Raw genomic sequence first — 22,776 nt, 5'->3', positions numbered from 1 at the left:
TTTGGCAGATGGTTTGTTCAGTCCCAAGAGGTGGCTGCAGTGGGACCACATAGGTGACTTTCAACATTTATTAGTAGGCTATTAGGATGGCAGAACAATGTTTATTACTGAAGCGTATGGCAAGAGAACAAGAGATAATGAAATTAACTGTAATGGGGGAGGTTCTGACTAGATATAAGGAAAAGACTTCTAACTGTGAAGAAAATGAATCACTAGAGTAGGTTGGACAGACAGTCTGTGGAATCCATCGTTGGAGGTTTTAAAGGCCTGATGGGAAAAAGTTCTGAGTAATCTGAATTCTGAATTCATTTTTGACCTTTGGTCAGGAGGTTGGAATAGGAACCTTCTAAAGACCTTTTCAATCTACATGATTACATAATTCTGTGAAACCTCTGTTGAAAATATTTCCCCCCAAATTCCTTACTTGTTCATGTTGGAGTGGTTCTCTATTATATCAAGACTATGTATCCTTTTAAAATTTAAGCCTTTGCTCTCAGCCACAGAAGACTTGAAGCACTTCAAAGGAAAAACTACCAGAATTTTTTTTTTTCAATGTGTACAAAACAAGATTTTCTCCCTGGACTCGTTGGCTACTACTGAGTGGTTTTGTCTGAAATACTTGAAGAGAGGAAAATGATGTCTGAGGCAAAGTGAACATCCCCCCCCCAAAAAAAAAAGAATTCTGATTCTCTCATCTACCACTGGTAGTACCAAAGCTGTGGTTAATCCATCATGACTATTGTGTAAAGTCAGCCCCCCACAGAACCAGACAGACATCACAAATTCAAAACCAGGCGAGCTGCCAAACACTAATTCATTTTTAGTGGGAATGCCATGGTTTGGCAAATCAAGAGGTAAATCAGAATATACTCTATTTTGTCATCTGTTCTTAATGCACTATGTTGTTTCATAAGTGGTTTTGTATGGAATTAATGATTCAGTGTATTGGCCAATTGTAAAAATTGTCACATAATCACAGAATGTTAGGGGCTGGAAGACACCTCAAAAGATCATCCAGTCTAACCCCCTCTACCAGAGGAGGATCACCTATAACAGATCACACAGAAATGCATCCAGGCAGGTTTTGATTACCTCCAGGGAAGGAGACCCCACTACTCCCCTGGGCAGCCTGTTCTAGTGTTCCATCACCCTCACAGTGAAACATTTTTTCCTCATGTTTACATGGAACTTATCATCCATAATCCCATTATTATATTTTTCTCCTCCCTCTGTACCCATGCAATTCCTTAAAAACAATTTTATTGCTGACCTGCAGTAAAAGTTTGCTCTGACATGCTCTCTTAGCTAAGAGATGAATGGTGACACATTCTAGTAGCAAAGCTAGTAGAAAATGAAAACAGTGATACATCTATTAGTAGAGGACAGCCACCACCACTACCAGGAAAAAAACAAACAAACAAGGAAACACAGTGCTTTTTGTCATATTTTATTTAACAGAAAGTGGAAGTTATAGCAATGTTAGTTAAACTTGAAAGCCTGAGTTTGGTTTTGGTGTTTTTTTTTGTGGTTGTTTTTTTTTTTTGGGGGGGGGGGGGGGGGGGGGGGGGGGGGGGGAGGGGGGGTTTAATTAAACAGCTACTGAGAAAACAAATTGTAGAAAAAAATTGAGCTGTAATATGATGGTAAGTATCTCAAAAATGGAGTACCAAAAGGAAAGAAAAACTAAAATATAATAGCCTAGAGAGGTAATTTCCTAAATGAAATCTGCCAGTATTGAAGAGGAAGGGAAAACATAGAGGGATACTTGCCTGAATGAATAATTATCAAAACCAGAATGTTGATCAAACTTGTGATACCACAAATGAACTTTACATATAGAAGATCCTTTTGGAATTAAGAAACTCTGTGCACTCTAGGGCTGATAGCTGATGTCAACATTTTCATTCTGTATTTTCTGAAGAAGCCAAGAAGGCAATCATTTTGCAAGGTGTCTGGAATGGCAAGAGTTACAGCAGAAGTACCCAGGTAGATCTACAGATTTATGGGCACCAGTTTTCAGGTCTGGAATAGGAAATGGAGTTCTTTATATCAGAAGGGGCACGTGAGAAACAATTGCAGATTCCTGAAAAGAAGAGTGAAAAATCAGTAAAATCTGCTGAATTTCTACTAACTTGAGGTTGTCACATTGCCTCTGCCAAAAGTATTCACCTGCAAAGCACGAAGACTCCATCAGAAAACTCTCTGTTCCTTGTAACTTCATCCCGTATGAAATTGAAACCTGTGCCTCTCATTGAATTTCTGTCTAAAATAGAACTCAGTAGGGTTCTGCTCATTCACACCAGTATTTTACTTGCACATTTCTGACTCACCTCACTTCAGATTGAAGGGTCATTTCAGGGTAGTGTCATGCAAAGTCCTTTCTCACTGGATATTTCCTGGTGGTCATTGACTTTGATTAGTTCTTGCAGTCTAGGAGTTTTGGAGCAGAGGTAAGTGCATGGTTTGCCCCGAGTATATAGTGTTCATGCAACCATCCACATCACTGTAGTTGCTAGCTAGTTCACCATTTCCTGAGGCCTGGATAAAAATATTTCCTCTACCACAAGGACCCTAGGGAAATAAAAAAACATAAGAAAACAAAACTGAACTTCCCACGCAGACCTTTTATTTTAAACAGCCAGTGATATATTTCTGCCAAACTTAGAAGGTGTTTTTCATTATGCAGCTTTCAACTACCATGGAATTAATATAGAAAAACTTGTGTTCTTCAGGAAGCCCTGTCATACATCTGCAAAATAAGGTTCTTTTTATGTACCTACACATTAACATTGACATCCACTCCCTCATTTAATTAACAACATTTGAATGCTGTTTCCTTTCATGTAGAAATTTTATTTTTTAATCCTAAACTGATCTCTTATTTTGGATGGAGATGTATTTGGAAAATGTCAGGATTTGTCCAGCAGAAGAAAACAGAAACATTAAGGGATTCCTTTTTAACTTGAGATTTTTGAAACCTGAATCCGGACATCCCTGATGAGTTTTGAAAAAGCAACTCCAAAACCAAAAACCTGAAGTGGGAGCAGAACCTCCAGATTTTGACTTGAGGGGAGAAGTTTCTAAAGTCTTTGGTTGTTTCTTTCAGTGATTTCAAAGCTAACCTGCTGGGTCTAGGAACTTTCATGTCTTTAGGACACTGGTAGCAATAGTTGTGGTTGTTTCTGTAGGTATGCACACTGGATAATCTAGAGCATGCATTACACGTCTGCCAAGGAGCTGAATGCCAAAAAAGTTAAAACTGCATTAGTAATGTTTAACAGACAGATAAAAGGTGTCTGGTAGAGAAGTGCAACCCAGTGCTCACAAGCTACTTGGATTTCTTTCATAAAGCTAACAAATTCATGAATATTAAAAGGAGTCCTGGGTCATATGTCCTTATGTAAGATTTTCCTCCTGTATGAGGTAAATGATGTCATAGAATCATAGAATTGTTAGGGTTGGAAGGGACCTCAAGGATCATCTAGTTCCAACCACGCTACCATGGCCAGGGACACCTCACACTACATCAGGTTTCTCAGAGCCACATCCAGCCTGACCTTACAAACCTCCAGGGATGAGGCTTGTATGACCTCCCTGGGCAACCTGTTCCAGTGTCTCACCACCATCATGGGGAAGAACTTCTTCCTAACATCAAACCTGAATCTACCCATTTCTATTTTTCCCCATTCCCCCTAGTTCTCTCACTACCTGACACCCCAAAAAGTCCCTCCCCAGCTTTCTTGTAGGCCCCTTTCAGATACTGGAATGTCTCCTCAGAGCCTTCTCTTCTCCAGACTGAACAGCTCAACTCCCTCAGTCTGTCCTCATTGGAGAGGTGCTCCAGCCCTTTGAAGAGTTATTAAAAGGGAGAAAAGATGAGACGTGAGGTTGGATCACAAGAGAAAGGCAAATATTTTGGGAGGTGTGTTAGTCTTTGTTCAGTACTTTGTCAAAAGAACCATATGATAATATATAAATAGTTGTGGGTTTTTGTTTGCTTGCTTGCTTTTTACTTTAATGAAATATTTCATCTATATTTTAACAGAGGTAAGGTAATTATTTTTTTTATCTTTACAATAAGCCTAATCCTTTCTAGTAATTTGTCTGGTGATTAATATATATAAGTATCATAGTAAGATAGAAGATCAATTTTGCAGATGGAAGAAAAACAACTTTTTTAGTAGATCTGGAATAAGGTACCAAGATATGTCTTCAGAAATCCCTAATACAAATATAAAATTTGTTCTGATTAATTTTCTTCTTTAATTAGTGAAATTATTTAAATAGAATATTTCCATGTGAAATTTCCTATGAGTAGAAATGTTTAAAGAGCAACCACAAGATAATTTTTTGGCTGAAATCGTGGCACGTTTACTAGCATATATTACCTTTCCCCCTCTCTCACCAGTACCCAAATTCAATTGCCTCAAAAAGAAGACATTCTGCACTGTTTCCCAAATAAAAGTACTTCTGATCAACTAGGTCAGCAGCAGCTTCTATATTTTTGAATCAAAACCTGCAAAGAAAAATAAAAATCTTACAGGTACCAGATTATCCCTTTGCTGCCTACATTAATATTAAATAAATCCTGCAAACATCACGTCTTGGTTTTGGAAAATATATATTAATTGGTTGTATGTCAGGAATAAAATCCAGAAATTCACTTTTAATATTTCTTAAATCAAAAGCTTCTTGTTCTTAACAGCTAACCCATTTAGATATTCCTTCTCTCTTTCTCTTCCAAAAGTTAGTTCTGTCTGCTGACTGCTGCACTCCAGTTTGTCTGTATAGGTTACAAGTAGGTACAGATATCTAAATTTATACTCATCTTAGAGTCAACATTGCTCATTATTTCCATAAATGGCTGAAAAGATACTTGGGGGGGTTTTGTTTGTTTGTTTGGTGTTTGTTTATGGTGGTGGTGGTTTTTTTGGGTTTTTTTTGGGTAATGCTCAGAGCTGCTTTTACTACCAAGAACCTCTGGAAACTGAAATTAAGTGCCCAGTTTCCTTTGGGTATCTGACTCAAGGTACCTTTCAAAGCAAAAGAAGATTCCAAACACATGGGATCTTTTTTCTCACTTCATATATTTCCATGTATATCACAAATATCTAACTGAAAATAATTATAGAAATGCAAGCAGAATCAGTTCATTTTATTACAGATTTTTATTATAGGTAATTTGTGTCTCCTTTGGTTGGTAGTGCATGGTTTGGATATTGCTGATTGATAATGATCTATTTGCCCTTGAACTAGGAAGCACATAACACTACAAGGCAAATCTCTTAAGAGACAAAACCTTCAAACAGGTTTGCTTAAATGTACTCCAATGAACAGACTGACAAAAATAAATGGAACTACGTGGGAGGAGTGAGCTGCACGATTGTCATTTTGCAAGAGAGCTGCTCAGGACCGGGACTGGGACCGGGACCGGGATCGGGACCAGGACCAGTGTGCTGAGCTGAGAGGCACTCCATTTTGGTTTCTTTTTGGGGCTTTTAGGGGCAGGACAACCTCAGCAGACAGCAAGGACTGTCAGGGTTGTCTTCTTGCATGCCTGCTCGAGATCGTGACATCAGCCACAGGAAATTTAAATGCGGGAGAAGTGAGCCATGCGATTGCCATGTTGCAAGAGAGCTGCTCGTCTTCTCGCTCGATTGCAGCTAGTGGTGCATGACACGACACTTTCTTCTTTTTCTTTTCTTTCCCAGTTCTCCAGTTAGGTCACGTGGCCAAGAATAGGGATGGTTGCAACTTGGCTCCAAGCTGTTTTCAAAAGGTCTGTGTCAACCCAGACTGAGGTCGAACTTAAGCAGGCAGGCGTCCAGGCAACTGGCTGCAGAGAGTGCTGGAGCCTGGCAACTGAAATGGAGGGCAATGGAGATAACAACTGCATTAGGTGTGAGCAGCTCAATTTTCTGCTTAATCTAGTGGCTGAACTGAAGGAAGAAGTTGCTAGATTTAGGACTGTTAGGGAATGTGAAAAGGAGCTGGCTTTCAGTAACCAGGCTCTGCAGGCTCCCCTAGCAGAGGGACATGATACAGCAGGAAATGGATACAGGTCCCTCTTAGGAGATACAAAGTAAAAACCTCATGGCTCCACTCACCTTCCCAGCTGCCCTTGCAAAACAAATATGGGGCACTGGAAGTTGAGGGTGAGGTGAATGGGATGACAGAAGAGACACCATCTGAGGTGTTGCCTAAAGCAAAACAGCCTGCCCCCCCATATCAGGTCTTCTTCTCTTAAAAGAAAAGTGGAAGGTAATTGTTACTGGTGATTCCCTTCTGAGGCGAACAGAGGGCCCCATATGTCTGACAGATCCTTCCCACAGGGAAGTCTGCTGCCTCCCTGGAGCCCCAGTCAGAGATGTTACCAGAAGGCTGCCTCTGTCCTCTGATTACTGTCCTCTGATTACTATCCCTTGATAGTTATGCAGGTAAGGAGTGATGATGTTGAAACCAGAGGTCCAAAGGCAATCAAAAAGGACTTCAAGGTTCTGGGAAAACTGGTTGAGGGGTCAGAGGCACAGGTAATTTTTTCATCAGTACCCTTAGTTGCAGGAAGGAATACTGAAAGGAACAGGACAGCAGCTGTAATTAACAAGTGGCTGAGAGGTTGGTGCCACCAAAAGAATTTCAGGCTTTTTAGTCTTGGGGAACATTCTGTGGCACCAGGTCTGGTAGCAACAGATGGAGTCCATCTGTACCAGAGGGGGAGAAAAATCCTAGCATGTGAGGACAGCCTATCCCACAAAGGAAAAAGGGTTCTAGGAATGGAGTTAGCAGGAGTCATTGAAAGGACTTTAAACTAGATTTGAAGGGGGAAGGGGCTGAAACCAGTCCCCCCAGACAAGGGTCTGGGGGTGATAAACTGCATTCAAGGGTGAAACCAGCAGCCTAGCTCAAGTGCATGTACACTAATGCACACAGTATGGGTAACAAACAAGAGGAGCTGGAAGCCTTGTTACAGCAGAAAAGTTATGATGTAGTTGCCATCACAGAAACGTGGTGGGATGACTCACATGACTGGAGCACTGTAATTGATGGCTACAGGCTCTTCAGGAGAGACAGGTGGGGGAGAAGGGGTGGAGGGGTGGCCCTGTACATCAGGGAGGCTCTAGTTGCCATGGAACTAGAGTTTAAGGATGATCAAATTGAGTGCCTGTGGGTGAGAATTAGAGGGAAGGCCAACAGGGCTGACATCCTGGTTGGAGTTTGTTATAGACCACCCAACCAGGATGAAGAGGTTGAATTATTTTATAGGCAACTAGAGGCTGTCTCAAGATCACCAGACCTTGTTCTTATGGGTGACTTCAACCTGCCAGATATCTGCTGGGAACACAACAGAGCAGAGAGGAGGCAGTCCACAAGGTTCTTAGAGTGTATGAGGATAGTTTCTTGTCCCAGCTGCTGAGGGAGCCTACCAGGGGTAAGGCTTTGCTTGACCTTCTTTTTACCAATAGAGAAAGGCTGGTGGGAGATGTGATGGTCGGAGGTTGTCTGGGGTCCAGTGACCATGAGGTAACTGAGCTTTCAATATGCAGTTAAGCTAAGAAAGGCAGCAACAAAACCTCCACTCTGGACTTCCAGAGGGCGAACTTCAGTTTACTTAAGGAACTAACTCAGAAGGTACCTTGGGAAACAGCCCTTAAAAACAAAGCAGTCCAGGAGGGCTGGACCTACTTCAGGAAAGAATCCTTGAAGGCGCAGGAACAGACTGTGCCAGTGTGCCAGAAGGTGAGCTGCCGGGGCAGATGGCCAGCCTGGATGGGCAATGAACTTCTAGGTGATTTAAGGGGAAAAAAGAGGGTGTATCATCTTTGGAAGGAAGGAGAGGTTATCCATGGAATGTTTAAGGATGTTGCTAGGTCATGCAGGAAAAGAAAAATAGAGAGGCAAAAGCCCATTTAGAACTTAGACTGGCCTCTGCTGTGAAGGACAACCAAAAATCCTTCTGCAAATATATTAATGCAAGAGGAGGGGCGAGGACAACCTCCACTCCTTGGTGGACATGGAGGGGAATAAAGTAACTAAGGATGAGGAATACGCAGAAGTACTTAACACCTTCTTTGCCTCAATCTTCAATAGCAGGAAAGGTTATCTTCCTCCTGAGCTGGCAGATGGAGTCAGGGAGCAGTATAGTTCCCCTGTGATGCAGGAGGAAGTAGTTAGAGATCTGCTCAGCCACTTGGATCCCCAGGAGTCCATGGGACCAGATGGGATCCATCCTAGGGTGCTGAGAGAGCTGGCAGATGATCTGGCCAAGCTGCTCTCCATCATTTTTCAACAGTCCTGGCTGACTGGAGAGGTCCAAGATGACTGGAACCTGGCCAATGTGATGCCCATTCACTGTCTCCCACAGCAAAATTCAGGCCAAGCTGTCAGCCCGTGGCTTGGACAGAAGCACTCTGCACTGGGTTAGGAACTGGCTGGAGGGTTGTGCCCAGAGAGTGGTGGTGAATGGTGCCACATCCAGCTGGTGGCCAGTCAGTAGTGGTGTGCCCCAGGGATCGGTGCTGGGCCCCATGCTCTTTAACATCTTTATTGATGGTCTGGACAAGGGGATTGAGTCCATCATCAGTAAATTTGCAGATGACACCAAGCTGGGGGCAGGTGTTGATCTGTTAGAGAGTGGAAGAGCTCTGCAGAGGGCCCTTGACAGGATGGACAGATGGGCAGTCCAATGGCATGAGATTCAACACATCCAAGCGCTGGGTTCTACATATTGGCCACAACAACTCCATGCAGTGCTACAGGCTGGGGTCGGAGTGGCTGGAGAGTGGCCAGGCAGAAAGGGACCTGGGGGTACTGGTTGACAGTAGGCTGAACATGAGCCAGCAGTGTGCCCAGGTGGCCAAGAAGGCCAATGGCATCCTGGCCTGCATTAGGAATAGTGTGGCCAGCAGGAGCAGGGAAGTCATTGAGCCCCTGTACTCAGATCTGGTTAGGCCACACCTTGAGTCCTGTGACCAGTTCTGGGCCCCTCAGTTTAGGAAAGATGTTGAGTTGCTGGAATGTGTCCAAAGAGAAACTAGGCTGGTGAGGGTTTTGGAACACAAGGCCTATGAGGAGAGGCTGAGGGAGCTGGGGTTGCTTAGCCTGGAGAAGAGGAGGCTCAGGGGAGACCTTCTTGCTGTCTACAACTACCTGAAGGGAGGTTGTAGGCAGGTAGGGTTTGGTCTCTTCTCCCGGGCAACCAGCACCAGAACAAGAGGACGCAGTCTCAAGCTGTGTCAGTGGAGTTTTAGGCTGGATGTTAGGAAGAAGTTCTTCACAGAAAGAGTGATTGGCCATTGGAATGGGCTGCCTGTGGAGGTGCTGGAGTCACTGTCACTGGAGGTATTTAAGAGAAGACTTGATGGGGTGCTTAGTGCCATGGTTTAGTTGTTTAGATGGTGTTGGGTGATAGGTTGGACTTGATGATCTTGAAGATCTTTTCCAACATGGTTAATTCTATTCTATTCTACTCATACATAAATTTAAGCATATGCAAAAGTACTTGAAGACAGGAGATTTAGCTCTTAATTATTTTAGGTCACTGAAGGAAATGGAGGCCACAGTTTCTCCCAGAACAAGTGCTAAATCTGCTTAGAAATGTATTGTGGAAGTGGTATGAGGAAACAGTATATAACCAGCCTCATCCTGGAATATATAAGCACACTGATGTTGCTGTAGAGCATCCAGCTGGGGAATGACTGATCTAGGTAATTATATTGCAAAATCTTTAGAGAAGACATCCCATACAAATTTTAGACAATACAGATCAGGGACTCAAGGTACCTGCCAGATGCATAATTCACTCAGAATAATTTGTTAGACAAACCTTACCTCCTTTTTCTATTTGTGAATTGTACAAGAGCAATTTATGATTTTCTTAGATTTATTATTCAGAATTATTCCCTGAATGAAGGTGTATCATTTATGAGCACTTCACTGCAAGTACTTGATATTCAGAATTTGGCATTCAATATTGTTATGTTGGTTAGTCGGAGCAGAACACATCACGTTGCATCTCTCGGAGTGGAAGTAGCTCAGAGTCAGGTTTTCTATTGTTAACCATCGTATCTCAGAACCCAAAAATCACTTTCTATTCCCTTATTGCAGCAGCCTCAAGACATCTCACAAGCATTCTTGTTAAAGTCACATTTGTTCAAAATTAAAACATCATTATTTTCGTGGAATTATTTTTGTTCTATTATCTCTCTATGTCCTATAATGCCTCTACTATTCAATTGTACCAAGAAGGTTTATCAAAAGATATATTGTCATTTAAAAAACAGGGATATTTTTGACCAGCTGCATATCCTCCAGATGGGATATTATGGAAAGTCCCATGCCTTATTTATTGGTGCTAATACATTAAGAACTTCCAAGAAGTAACACCATTGAAGACTTAGAGTTTTAGCTTTCTAAAATCAGAGGAAATATTTGAGAATGAAGAGACTTGTTTATGTCTTGAGAGCCTTTTACTCGTGTGCTCATAAAAGGAGCATCTTGGTCCTGCTTCTGGAGCTCTACTTTCCATATCATAGAAAAAATAACTTCTCATGGTTCCCCTGTTGCTGAAAAATCCTGTAATACATAGAAGATTGCAGGAACATGATTACAAAGGAAAAAAGAGAACATCTTGACATTGTCCCTAACTCCCTAACTAATTAGAAACAAGATATGTAGAGAAAATACACTGCTCTTAACACAATCAGTATTTAGTAATTTCTTAGCTCTGGCTTGCAGTCAGTCATCCTAACCATCTGCTCAGAACTGAACTTCTTCAGTGTAGTTGAACTATATCAACAGAAACATTTTTTTTTTTGTAGAAAGAGTAAATGTACCGCTACAAATGGTTTGATGAAAGACTGAATCTTTGTATTCCTGGAAAGTAAGTCTTCCTGTAACAAGCAGCTAATGTTTGAACATGTCAAAGCAAGCTTTTAAGAACATGAGATAAGAGCACTTGAATGATCCTTACAAAGTGGTAACTGGTCCAAAAGAAAATGTTGTGTACAGTAATTTATTCTGGGAGTTACATTTTCCTAGGCCTTGAAAAGAACTGTACCATGACTCAGTACATTGGGCTTCACTCCCACTCTTGTTTGGGAGATTCATGTCTGAAATACAGACCAACTGTACAAGCAAATATTTTATTCATACAGGCAATGTTATTGGCATAGGTAGTTGTAAGATAACGGCCAGATCCTTATTAAGAATGTCTTGTGAAATAATGTCAATCTGAGGTAGCATGTTTTACTCATGGTTTTAATTATGACCATGCTGTTAAAAGCTATGCTGCAGAAGCTTTAAATATACTAATGTAAAAGTACTGCTCTTGATAAAAAATATTCTGCTTTTTAAATTGCTGAATAATACATCACAAGAGAGCCTTTTATTGCAAAAAACTTGGTGTTGCTTTGTACTTCCAGAGTGAGTGTTTTCTCCCATGCCCCTTTAAATAAATAAATAAATAAATAAAGGAAAAGGTTTCACTCTCTCCCTAGTAATCCTCTCCCCTTAGAAATAAGTCAAGTTAGAAATATCAAGATGTACAAGTATATACATTTGTTATTATACAGTAAAAATTCATATTTTGGATAGCTGCCTCATTTTCAAATGCCTGAAACTGTGCTGATAATGTCATTTCACCTCTGAGAGGTGTTGTGTGATTGCCCCCCCGACTGGCCTTGCCTGTGCGCCCAGCAGATGCTTGAGCAGAAAACGTGTCTTTAGCACATACAGCATCCTGTAGGCCTGAACACATGGGGCATTCTTAGGTGGTATTAATATGTAAGTAGGTGGTTAGGATCCTGCCAGGCATGTTTGGGCAGGCTGCCCAAGCCCCTGGTGTGGATTGCATGTAGGCACAATGCACTCTTGTCTGCTCCTGGGAATGCATTTTGAGCAAGTGAGGTAGACATACCTCTGGAAATCTGAGTAAGGCAAATGGTTCCGGTTCATGTTAAGAGGGAAAAGGAAACAAGTAAACACTATAAATCTTTGTTAGCCCAGCAAGAGTGAAGAGCGTTCTTTCATGTATAGTAAAATGTAACAAAAGTAAAAGTTAAGTAAGAGTAAAAGGAATTTTTGAGCTCTCTGAAGCAAGAATCTTAGGAAAACCAAGGTACTTCAGGAGTCTTTGTTAGCGCATGTGCAGAGGTCCTAACAAAATAACATATTGTATGAAAAAGGTAAGACTGATGAACCTGAATGTCCCTGGTTTAGACAGATATTCTTTCTATGAAAGATTTGGTCTGAAGACGATTTCCTTGGTCCACCTTGGGGATCTGAAGTATTCCACATTTACTGATGAGGAAAGAGAAACCTTAAACACTTGAGATGTGGCTCCATAAATGTGGGTTTCAGTACAGTAGCTCTGTAGCAGCTCCAACACAAAACAGTCTCTCAAGGCTTTTATGCCAGAATGTCTAGAATTAGCTTGACTTTGCGTAGCCCCAGGCAAGTCCTGCAAAGGCAGCATCACTGGATTTAGGTTCAGTAGTGGCTGCATTCCCTCCTGCCTGCCTCCCAGGTGAATTGAGGAAGGATACATATCCCAGTTCTGAAACATCACGTGTCCAGGTTTCTGAAATGAGGTTTTGAAATTCTAGCTTGTGGGAAATTGCCGAACATTTGATTTCATAATTAAGGTGGAAGGAAATACCACATCAAAATACTGTTAAGTCCATGCAAATAAGAAAATTTGTGTTTTGGATAATTCCAGTCTAGCCTTCTTGCTGCTTTCATAGATCTCTGATTAACTGTGTTCAAAGAAGTACTCTTTTTCCAAGGAAATAATATGTGTATAAAAATAAATTTTTTTAATCCCTATGTTCACAGTAGCAATAGTTGAAACAGTATGGAGATAAGCTTCTGATGGGGCTTTGGTATAGCTGATGAGAGTATTCAGCTGCTGTAAAAAGTCTATACTACAGATGACGCAGCAACATTACTCCAATGGCTAAGAATACATTAGTGGTACTGGGACAAAGATTCAGATAAGGCAAAGCTACATATGAATAAGTATGAAAATGGGAAGCATATGTGGCCATATGGAAACTCAAAGCAGATGATGGAACAGCTTAAGAGTAGAATGATCAAAGTTACAGATACAACCAGTTAGATCAGAAAACTCCAGCAAAGGGAGCAATAGTGATAATAGATAATATATTGAGCAAGCAAAAAAGACAATGCTGTCACAGAAAAGACAAACGCTACACTGGGTTCTGTTAATTGGAGCATTGTACATAATACAAGGAAGGCAGTTTTTCCGCTCTGTTGGACTCGACTGAGCTTCATCCAGAGAGCCACATTTAGTTTGTGCTACTACATTTTTCAAAGGGTACAGACAAATTAGAAGGACTTAAGTACAGGACATCAAAAATGATAAAAGGTGTTCAAAATAAGGCCCAGGAGGAAACCTTAAGAGACTAAGATATGTTCAGGCTGGAGAAAAGAAGTCAAAAGAGAGATACAATAACTCATGATAATTACAGAAAGGGTGTTACCAAGAGGACAGGGACCAATTGTTCTCATTAGTAAATGAGGACAAAACAAGAAGTAACGGACTTTAGCTGCAACATAGTTAATAGGGTTAAATATTAGAAAAACTTTACACCTGTGGGAACAGCTAGGTCATAGAATAAACTGTCAAGAGGTTATCCAGAATCAACTCTACTGCAGGATTTTAAGCCCAGACTTAATATCAGTTGATTTATCAACAATGGTTTAAATTTAATGAAATCAATCATGACACAATCACAGAATCACAGAATCATCAATGCATAACAGAACGAGAAAAAGAGACTGAACTGAATGACCTACATGGGATGTATTTGCTGGTAAATAGCTCCGTGATCTTCTGACCACGTGCAACACAATAAGAAGTTTATTTGCTATTGTCTGGAATCCATTTCTTCATCTGAAATAGAAAAACATGTTTTCCAGGCTTAAATTAATACTGATATGTATCAACACTATGCATTTAGAGATGTGACCACATTTCCTATTCTCAGACTGGCTTGTGACCTGTATATTTAGACTGTCAACTGGGAGCAGAAGCTTTTCTAGCTGCAGGGTGACTCTTGGGTCTAAGTAGTGGCTGGCTGTGTCTGACACCTTTTTGCAGTGTACCCTGTATAAGGGCAAGGTTTGTCTTTGAAGACTTTACAAACCTTCACCCCCACAGCACCCATTAACTAGTAAAAGCACAGTTGATAGCCTAAACCTACACTTTCTCTGCTTGCAGCATGACAAATGCTAAAGTAAATCTCTTTCATGAAGAAAGTGCCCCTAGCTCTACACTACCTGCTTCCTCAACATCCTTTATGTAGCTCAGGTTGTTAAAACTCAAGATAAAATAACTGTGCCTCAGCATCTGCAAAAGGAACATTAGGAACAGGATCAAAATCGAGGGCACTGACAGCTTATATTAACAACAAACGTTTTCAATTACTCTAAGCGATTTCCAATGGGTAAATGTGAATCAGATTAATATTCAAGCCAAAATTCCAAGGTACCAATATACAATGAAACAGAAAGGGAGGGGGGATGTTTTTCTTTTTGTTGTCTACTGCATTGAAATACTAAGTGTCTTCAAACCATTGCTTAATGACACAGACTGGAAATGAAGTAACTGAACAAACCTCCTATATGGACATGTACTGCCAACAACCATTCCAGTGCCAGCAATAAATTCCCAGACTAAACAGTTCAAATTTGGCATTCTCATTTGTGATGCTGTACTTATGATACCCTCACAAGAATGATTCTCTGAATTCAAAGTATTCTATCAAATGAATTATTAGAAATATGAAAATTTGGATGATAAGCTTGTGTCTACAACAAGGTAATACAATATATTAAAAAAACCCTCTATTTTTATCCAGATAAATTTGTGGTGATTTGAACAATAACAGCTAGAGTCAGGGTCAGTCAGGGTTCCACTCTAATTCCTACTTTTGAGAATCTAAATCCAATGCTGACTGGAGCCTGACAACCATCTCAGATGAGACAAGATGATTTTTCTTTAGTAACCAGCAGAAACACAACTTTTTGTGCTAAATCTTTACGATTCTTCTCCCCTGATTTATTTTTTGCCTGATTTAAAATAAATAAATGAATCTTACCGTGGTACAGCTAAAAAGTTTTTCATTTTAAATTGGAATTTGCACAAAGGCTATTACAGAGTGATTTAAGTATTCTGTCAATGAAAAAGGAAGAAGTAGAAAATGGACTGCAAAACAAAACAAACAGAAAGATCTTCACAAACATTTTTAAATGTGGACTTAGTACGCATGTGTAGCAGCTGGACTGACACAATGGACCCTAACGGCGCCTTCAGGTTCCTTTCATACTGTATTATTCACACTGCAGAGTACCAAAGACAACACTTTTGGGGAAAGGCCTGTATTTTTTTGCAAACAGCTGCATTTAGACAATGACACAGGCGATGTTATCATATGGCTGTCCCAACAGAAAAGTGCTTTTGTTTAATGGCAGCATTTTTGTGTCTGGATATAAGGTCGTCCATACGTTAGCACGAGGTGCAAGTCAGAGCACTATTTGGTTCAGGTCACTATTTGTGATACCTTGAGCTGGCAGGTTCCATAACCAAAAATAATTCAGTCCTGCTCTTTATCTCCTCACCTGCCAGTTTCCAAAGATCATTCAAATTTAAAAAATGTTGCTTACATAACTAAGCTCATTTTTCTGTTAGAAATAATGAAAGATGTTTTGGATTTATTAAGCAATTTTATCTGATTTATGAAAACCACTTCTGTCCACTCTTTTCTATTACAAGTAAGTGTACTCTACTGGGAATATTGAGCTAATGCCCTAAAGGAAGACCATGTGACTGCAATTATTTACGAATTAACATGTCACAGATTTGGAGCTTTGAGACAAACACATTTCCCAGCCACACATTTGTGACTTCTGAGTTTGTAAATAGAACCGATAAAAAAATGACTTGCTCTTCCTCTCCATTCCTCTTACACATTGGTTAGTTTACTTGCTGGGTATGTAAAGACAGGTAGGAATGCTTATGTAGATAATTATAATTCACAGAGAGTATAAATTAAGCATGCAATTTCTTTTTTAACTATGGTAAAGCTGATACCTGATGTCAGAACATATTCCTCTACAAATGATGTTATTATTGTTTTTAATACATCATTTTCCTTTAGTAATGCAAAATAATTTCTGAATGTAATGCTGCTTAAAGCCAACATAGATCAGGAGTAAAACCCTGCAATTAAAGACAGAATTGCTTTATAAACCACAGTACCATGTGCTTAGTTAATGCTTTAACTTGATCTGTGCTTTGGGAGCCAAACAATAATTTGACTGATATTATTAGATACATACATGCACGGTTTGTCCTGCAAACTTAAAAGTCAAGCTGAAATCAGCCTCAGATGTCTTAATCGATAGCACAAACATAAAGGCAAGAAATACATGTAGAATACATATGGTTTTGCTGTCAGATATAAACAAGGGTAGCTGATATACATACATATATTTGTTAGCTGACTATGTAAATTGAGATGAGAGACCATTTTCAAGCATGACCTGTGATAAACAAATGTATATAAATAAACAATAAAGGAAGATAACACTAAAATAACACCAATTAAAACCATTACAATGACTTCTAGTCATCATGAAGCATTGTTCCAGTTCCATCTTAAAACAGGAAAAACTCCCAATTGTTCTTAAATCAACTGGTAACTGATTCCACATTTGTGGAGCCTTGAAACAAAAAGCTTTTTATCTCTAGTTTGTATTCATTCTAGGGCATGGTAGTTCCACAGCATGAATAGACTGTAATGTATAAGCTGCTCTGAGTGAAAGTAGCAGGATGAAATAGTGGACACTGATTGCTGCAGTATTCTAATTGCTATTTTATAGCTATATTTGAAAAGTAAGGCTTTGTAGGGGAAAAAATCATATGTGATGTTGACACAACTGGAAAGTTGAGAGTGCATTTCTGATCTATGGGAATTAACATTGCATTTGATATTATGCCAGATATACATACAGAAGTATAGGGGGAAAAAAACCAATAACAAACCCCCCAAACCCCACAGCAGAATAGGATGTAGAAAACAGACTTTCAATTCTGATGATCAGTCTACACTATTAATTAGAATACTAAACCTGCCTTTTTGTTCCCATTCACAAACAATAGAGTATAGAATAAATGAAAAGTGAAATTTATATACATATATTATATAAATATATATATAAAATGTACTTATTTGCTATCACTTCTTTTAAACATATAAATAAACCATCAAAAATCTTTTCTGTCACCCAAAGACATTTACTTTTCAAGTGCTGATTTCCACGTTTTCCCTATGTAAGTTCACAGGAGTCTAGAGAACTAGTAGGATTATGACATGAAAAGAAACAAAGGATTGGAAGCTGTTTAATGACAGGAGGGTGGAACATTTAAATCACCTTCTTTAAAAGTGGGAGATTTTCCCATGAGCACTTACAGGACTTAAATTCCTGATGAACACATGAGAAAAAGGCTCAGCCAGCCTTTTGAGAAAGAGTTCTGAATACTGCCAATTGCAAAGTTCCCTAGAAAGTCTTCATGAAAAATGGGGAAGGACATCAAGGTTTGATATTGTTAAAGTTAAAAATAAAATAAAGATAAAAGTAATAAAACTGAATGCCTGTTGTTTATTTATAAATCACAAAGTCACTGTAATGCACAGAATAAAAAGGAGTAATTTTTACCTTTTCCCAGTCTTTTATAACAGTTGCATTCAGGGATTTACTACATTCCTGAAAAAAAAGAATATTATGAGAATACAAAAATTAAAAATAATTAATTAAAAAAATAGGAGGCATGCCCAGAAAGGCAAGATATCTGCCTGAGAAAGGCATTTTGGAAAGAGCCTGGGACCCATAAAGTATTACAAAACAATCAAAGCTGTGTCTGAAGCAGTTCATGAGTCTTGCAAACAGGCAGGAGGAGAGGTTGATGTGGTGCCCTCAAATGGTCTATGTAGGCAGTGCCCATAAGTGGGGTGGGGCAGGATATCTTCTGCTCATTCTTTCAAAAGCTTCTGTGTGACTCGTGTCTTGGCCAGAACACCATCACGATTTGTTACCACTCATCATCAGCCACTTCTCTTGGATCAGTGAAGGAACAGTGCAAAAATTATACTTTTATAGAAAAGGAACTACCAGGACAGAAGAAAAGTGTTTATGCAGGTGGACTTACCATCCTAAAGACTACAAACCTGCTGGACCAGAGCATGGCAGATGAAGGAAGAGGACAGTAGGTCATGCTTAATACATTTGCAGAGATAGCTCACTTTCCAACCACTCTGAGCCCTACCTCCCATGTTGACGTCTGCCACAATGCCCTTTTATTCTGATTTCTTCCTAGGGATGGGGATTTTGAAATCTAATGCCATGTCTGTCCAAGGGGTGACCCATGCTGCTTTTAACTCCCCAGCACCTGCAAAGGCACAGAATGCAACTGTACTGGAGAGCAAGCAATTTGGTCAGTCCAGCTGCCTGAGGTAATTAACAAAGTCTTGTTTTATCCTTACTGCTATGCTCTGACACAAAAATCTTGCATCTTCCTCTGTGAATGCATAAAAATCTCTAGAGGGAAAAACAAACCAACAAGATCAAAAACTTGGCCCAAATGAAAGCAAAGGGACCAAGCTGTATCCCAGTTCTTGCCCTAAATAATAAGGAAGGTTTTTACAGGGGACTTGCGCATCACTGATAGTCTGACATCTAAATCCTTCACAAGATGAAGGATTGACAAATCCAGAAACAGGTATGTTTTGTTTTTCTCATTCCTCTGGAGAAAAGGAATATGAAATATGTGTACAATATATCATGCAGTGGAGTAATAATTATAGTATAAAAAATACGGTCAAGTTTAGGTTCAGACACAGCTTTATGAGACTGTAGTGCCACAGTTAGATTCTGACTACTGATAACCTCTGATCAGAACTAGGTCAGTATAGGGACTGTAAAGAAAGTACATATGTGAGTTTCACAAAGGACAGGCAGAAAAGTAGGAGGTTAATATAGAAGCCTCATGGGAGTATAAGGGTGTCTGTGAGTGAAATAATGGTATTCAGTCTGCAAGCTCTGTAGATCCACAACGCCAAAGAATTGAAAGGAACAATATTTAGTTGGAACCTAACTTTAATCTGGTTATATAATTCCTTAGTAGTTGTACAGCCCTGGAGCTCTAAACTCATACAAAATAAAATACAAATAAATTAAAACAATCAAAGTCACATAATAATGAAAAAAAAAAAAAAAAGAGAAAAGGTCAAATTTTGATCCTAGCAGCCACAAATTTGTAACTTTAAACTTTACACCTGCATAAAAATCAACTTTCCTGAAATCAGGAGTCAAAGGAATAGTCCAGCCTAGATGAAGCACATCACCTAATGAGATGCCTGTTACAAGACAGCATTTTGCAGTGCATGAGAACTATCTTTTAACTCCACTGGAAAATAGGATACTTCTTCAGAAAGCTTGAGCTGCTTCATTGGCATTATAACTTTATAACATGGTCAGTCAATAATTTATCTCCAGTGGGTCTCAGAATGGCAGTTGTAACTGTCTCCAGTTTTGCTACTTTAGTGTCTTTATTGTTCACACAGTTTCTTTTCTAGTGCTATCTTACAACTGTTGACAGAAACCAAATCGGTCTTTGTTTATCTAGTAATTCTGCCCTTAATTAAATACAGTGGTTCTTCACAATGGAAGTAGGCAAAAAGTGAGAAGAATTCTCTGCAGTCTAAATTGTTTCTTTCTGCTCATACAAAAGGTAACAAGAATTTTTTCCTAGTTGCTGAAAAGCTATGCTTTTTTTTTCCCCCTAAGAATCTGCTTCAGACACAGCAATCATGTTATGTGAAACAACCCAAAACTCACTACAAGAGAAATCTTATTTTCAGTTAACAGCAGACTAACATTGACATTTCAGCCAAATTCTTTACTTAAGATATTCCAAACAAAAATAATATCTCTCTCTCTCTTTTTAAGTCTCACAGCAGGAAAGGTTATGTTCAGAAGCAAATGAAATTTTAAGGGCACCCAGGCACTTCTAGCCATGAAACGAAGGCAAGAGGAGTCCTCTGTGACTGCCACAGCTGGACAAAAAATGTTTAATTCTTTCCCAGATGAAATTATGAATATCTCTAAAAAGTGCCTAGCTTCTGTGAAAGGGAAGAGTGAAAAATGTCTACTTCCCCAAGGTGAAAAGAGACTAATGACTGAGAAGTAGAGAGGGGAAACTAGGACTAGAAACCCAAGCAGAGTAATAGCTAGAAGCATTGTGAGACAGCCTCTGACATCCACAGCTAATTTGGAAAGAGGATAAAGGACACATATACTGGAAGATGTGGGAGGGAAAAGAGGACTGTAATAGTCTTGACTCCTTCTAGCAACGTGAGATTGAGACAGAAAGAATCAGCTTGAAGGAAGACAGTTGAGGCGGAAGTAGGGTTCAAGCTGTTCACTCAATGGTGTCAGGTGTTTGCTGAGTAATCCCAGCACTCTTAGGCTGAGCAATGTGCAGCACAGACTAGGGTCCTGAGGCACTAATTTTAAGGTTTTCCAAAAGTCATAGAGCCTTCAGTTTTCCACCTGATTTTGAGTACTCGAAAGATGGGTGAAGATTAGGAGAGTAGTTCTTTGAAAGTTCCTCTAGAAGAGAAACACAATTTCCTAAGAGTAAATCCTGTACTATATAGCTTCACATCCTTTCAAGTGAAATTAAGATCTCTGCTGTTGGTTAAAGAGGAAGTTGAGGGAAACTAAGTGTCAGCACATCTCTGATGTGCATGGGAGGCAGGTCTTGGCCTTTACAGAGAAGAGAATCTAGCCAGCTTGCAAGTTTCCAAGTAGAAAAATGTCATGAAACTAAATTGTAGAAGGAGGATGGGTTTCTGCAGCTAGTCTGTGGAATCAAAGTGGTGACACTTTGGTAAATCAAAAGATACTAGCTGGAAAGGGAATAAGATAGCAAGGTAGTTGGAGTAAAACAGCTCTTCTTCCATGATTCCAGAAGGGTAGAAAAGAGTTAAGTCAACAAGATAAGAAGGCTCAGGATTCAGGCACTATAGGTAGCTTCTTACCTTACTATAATACTGACCATCAAATCATGAGGACAGAGGGACAGAAAAAGAATTTGGCATAACAGAATATAGTGATTTGAGCCACATAATATTCCTCATTATCAGAATAATGAATTTACGACATTTTATGACTGTAGGGCATTACCATCCTGGACAGGAGATTTTCAGTCTGTCTCTCACTTTTCTAGGTCTTGCTTGTTTCAGGATCTGGATGGTATTTTTCCTTTCCCTTTCTTTCTGTTATATATACAGAGAGAGATGCAATCTGATACTTTTGTAGTGGAGGGGTAAAACGTTCTGTGTAAATCAGCTAAGAGAACTCTCCTTCTGCCTTTTTTAATTCCCTTTCATATCTCTTGGTAAGAAGGGAGAGAAGAGGCAGGAGGGAGAATGGGGAAAGTGGGGGAGGTTTTTTCCTTTTGCTCTTGCACTAAAACCATTACGCAAAAGAAAACATCTGGTAAAGGAACTAACTCCTCTTGCTCATCCACATTCAAGTTGAGGGTTTTATTTGTTTCTGGCTTGCTACCATTCAAATCATAACACACAGAGTGACCAGGTTTACACAGATTATTTGACTGATATTTTTCAATTTCTCTGCCAACTAACTTGCTACAGCAGATAATGGTCTGTCTGAAAAACTGCTTTTTCGACAGAAGCCATAGTGAAATTGAGATAGGTCAAAAGAAGTCAGCTGCCATTTTCAGTCCCATTTTTTATGGAAATGGGCAACAGATGGGTGAAGACATGGTGAAGGCTCTAAGGCAATCACTCTTTCAATTTGTCCAATATTAGTTTCAATCAGAACTGAGAACAGAAACAATTGCCAGTAACCCCCAGTTGATTTGTTAAGACTCACTCTTGTCCATTTCAAATCACCTTTGACATTTACGAGCTCAACTTTGCAAACATCATTTGAGTATTATTATTTTATTTGATGCCTCTATTATGCTAGTGCCTAGGCTACCATAATGCTAAAAGTGATGCGTAGGTATCAAGAAATCCATTGTTTCTTGTCTCCATTTTGTGGAAAACAAGGAAGATATTGTTTTTGTAGAAAGACTCACTACCTCCAGCAATACAGATGTAAGATGTAGTAGTTTGCAAAGATTTATATACCTCCAAAGTGAATTTGGAAGCAGAAAAGTCTAGTTTGGCAGATATTTACAATAAGAATAGCATATCAATAGTAATTTCAGTTTCCCTGTACCTATGTTCTCATGCATGGAAACTATCTTTGTAGAACTCAACAGGACATAATAATCATCAGAATGCTAATAGAGAACATTTAAATCAATTTAGGTTTGTACACTTTGAAACATGCAACAAGTTGCATGCAATTCTCTTCTGCAGAGCCGTAGGAATAACAACAACAACAACAACAAAAAGGCAAAACAAAACAACACACCACACCCCTCCAAACCCCCCAAAACCTATGCAAAACAAGACAAAAAAAAAAGATAATGATAAATGTTGCTAGGGCACAAATGATTAGTGTAATTTATTCAGTATGATTCCAGTGTATGCACCTTAGAGGTTGGAAGGAAATGTCTGTCTGGGTCAAATAGTTTGAAAGATGGTGAGCAAGAAAGAGAGCGAGAGAAAATGATATCAGTGTGGGATGGGTGATGTTCAGTAAGTAGTGCAGAATCTT

This window comes from Dryobates pubescens, chromosome 7 (genome assembly GCF_014839835.1).
Source record: "Dryobates pubescens isolate bDryPub1 chromosome 7, bDryPub1.pri, whole genome shotgun sequence".
NCBI lineage: Eukaryota > Metazoa > Chordata > Aves > Piciformes > Picidae > Dryobates > Dryobates pubescens.
Note: the sequence above shows the minus strand (reverse complement) of the source record.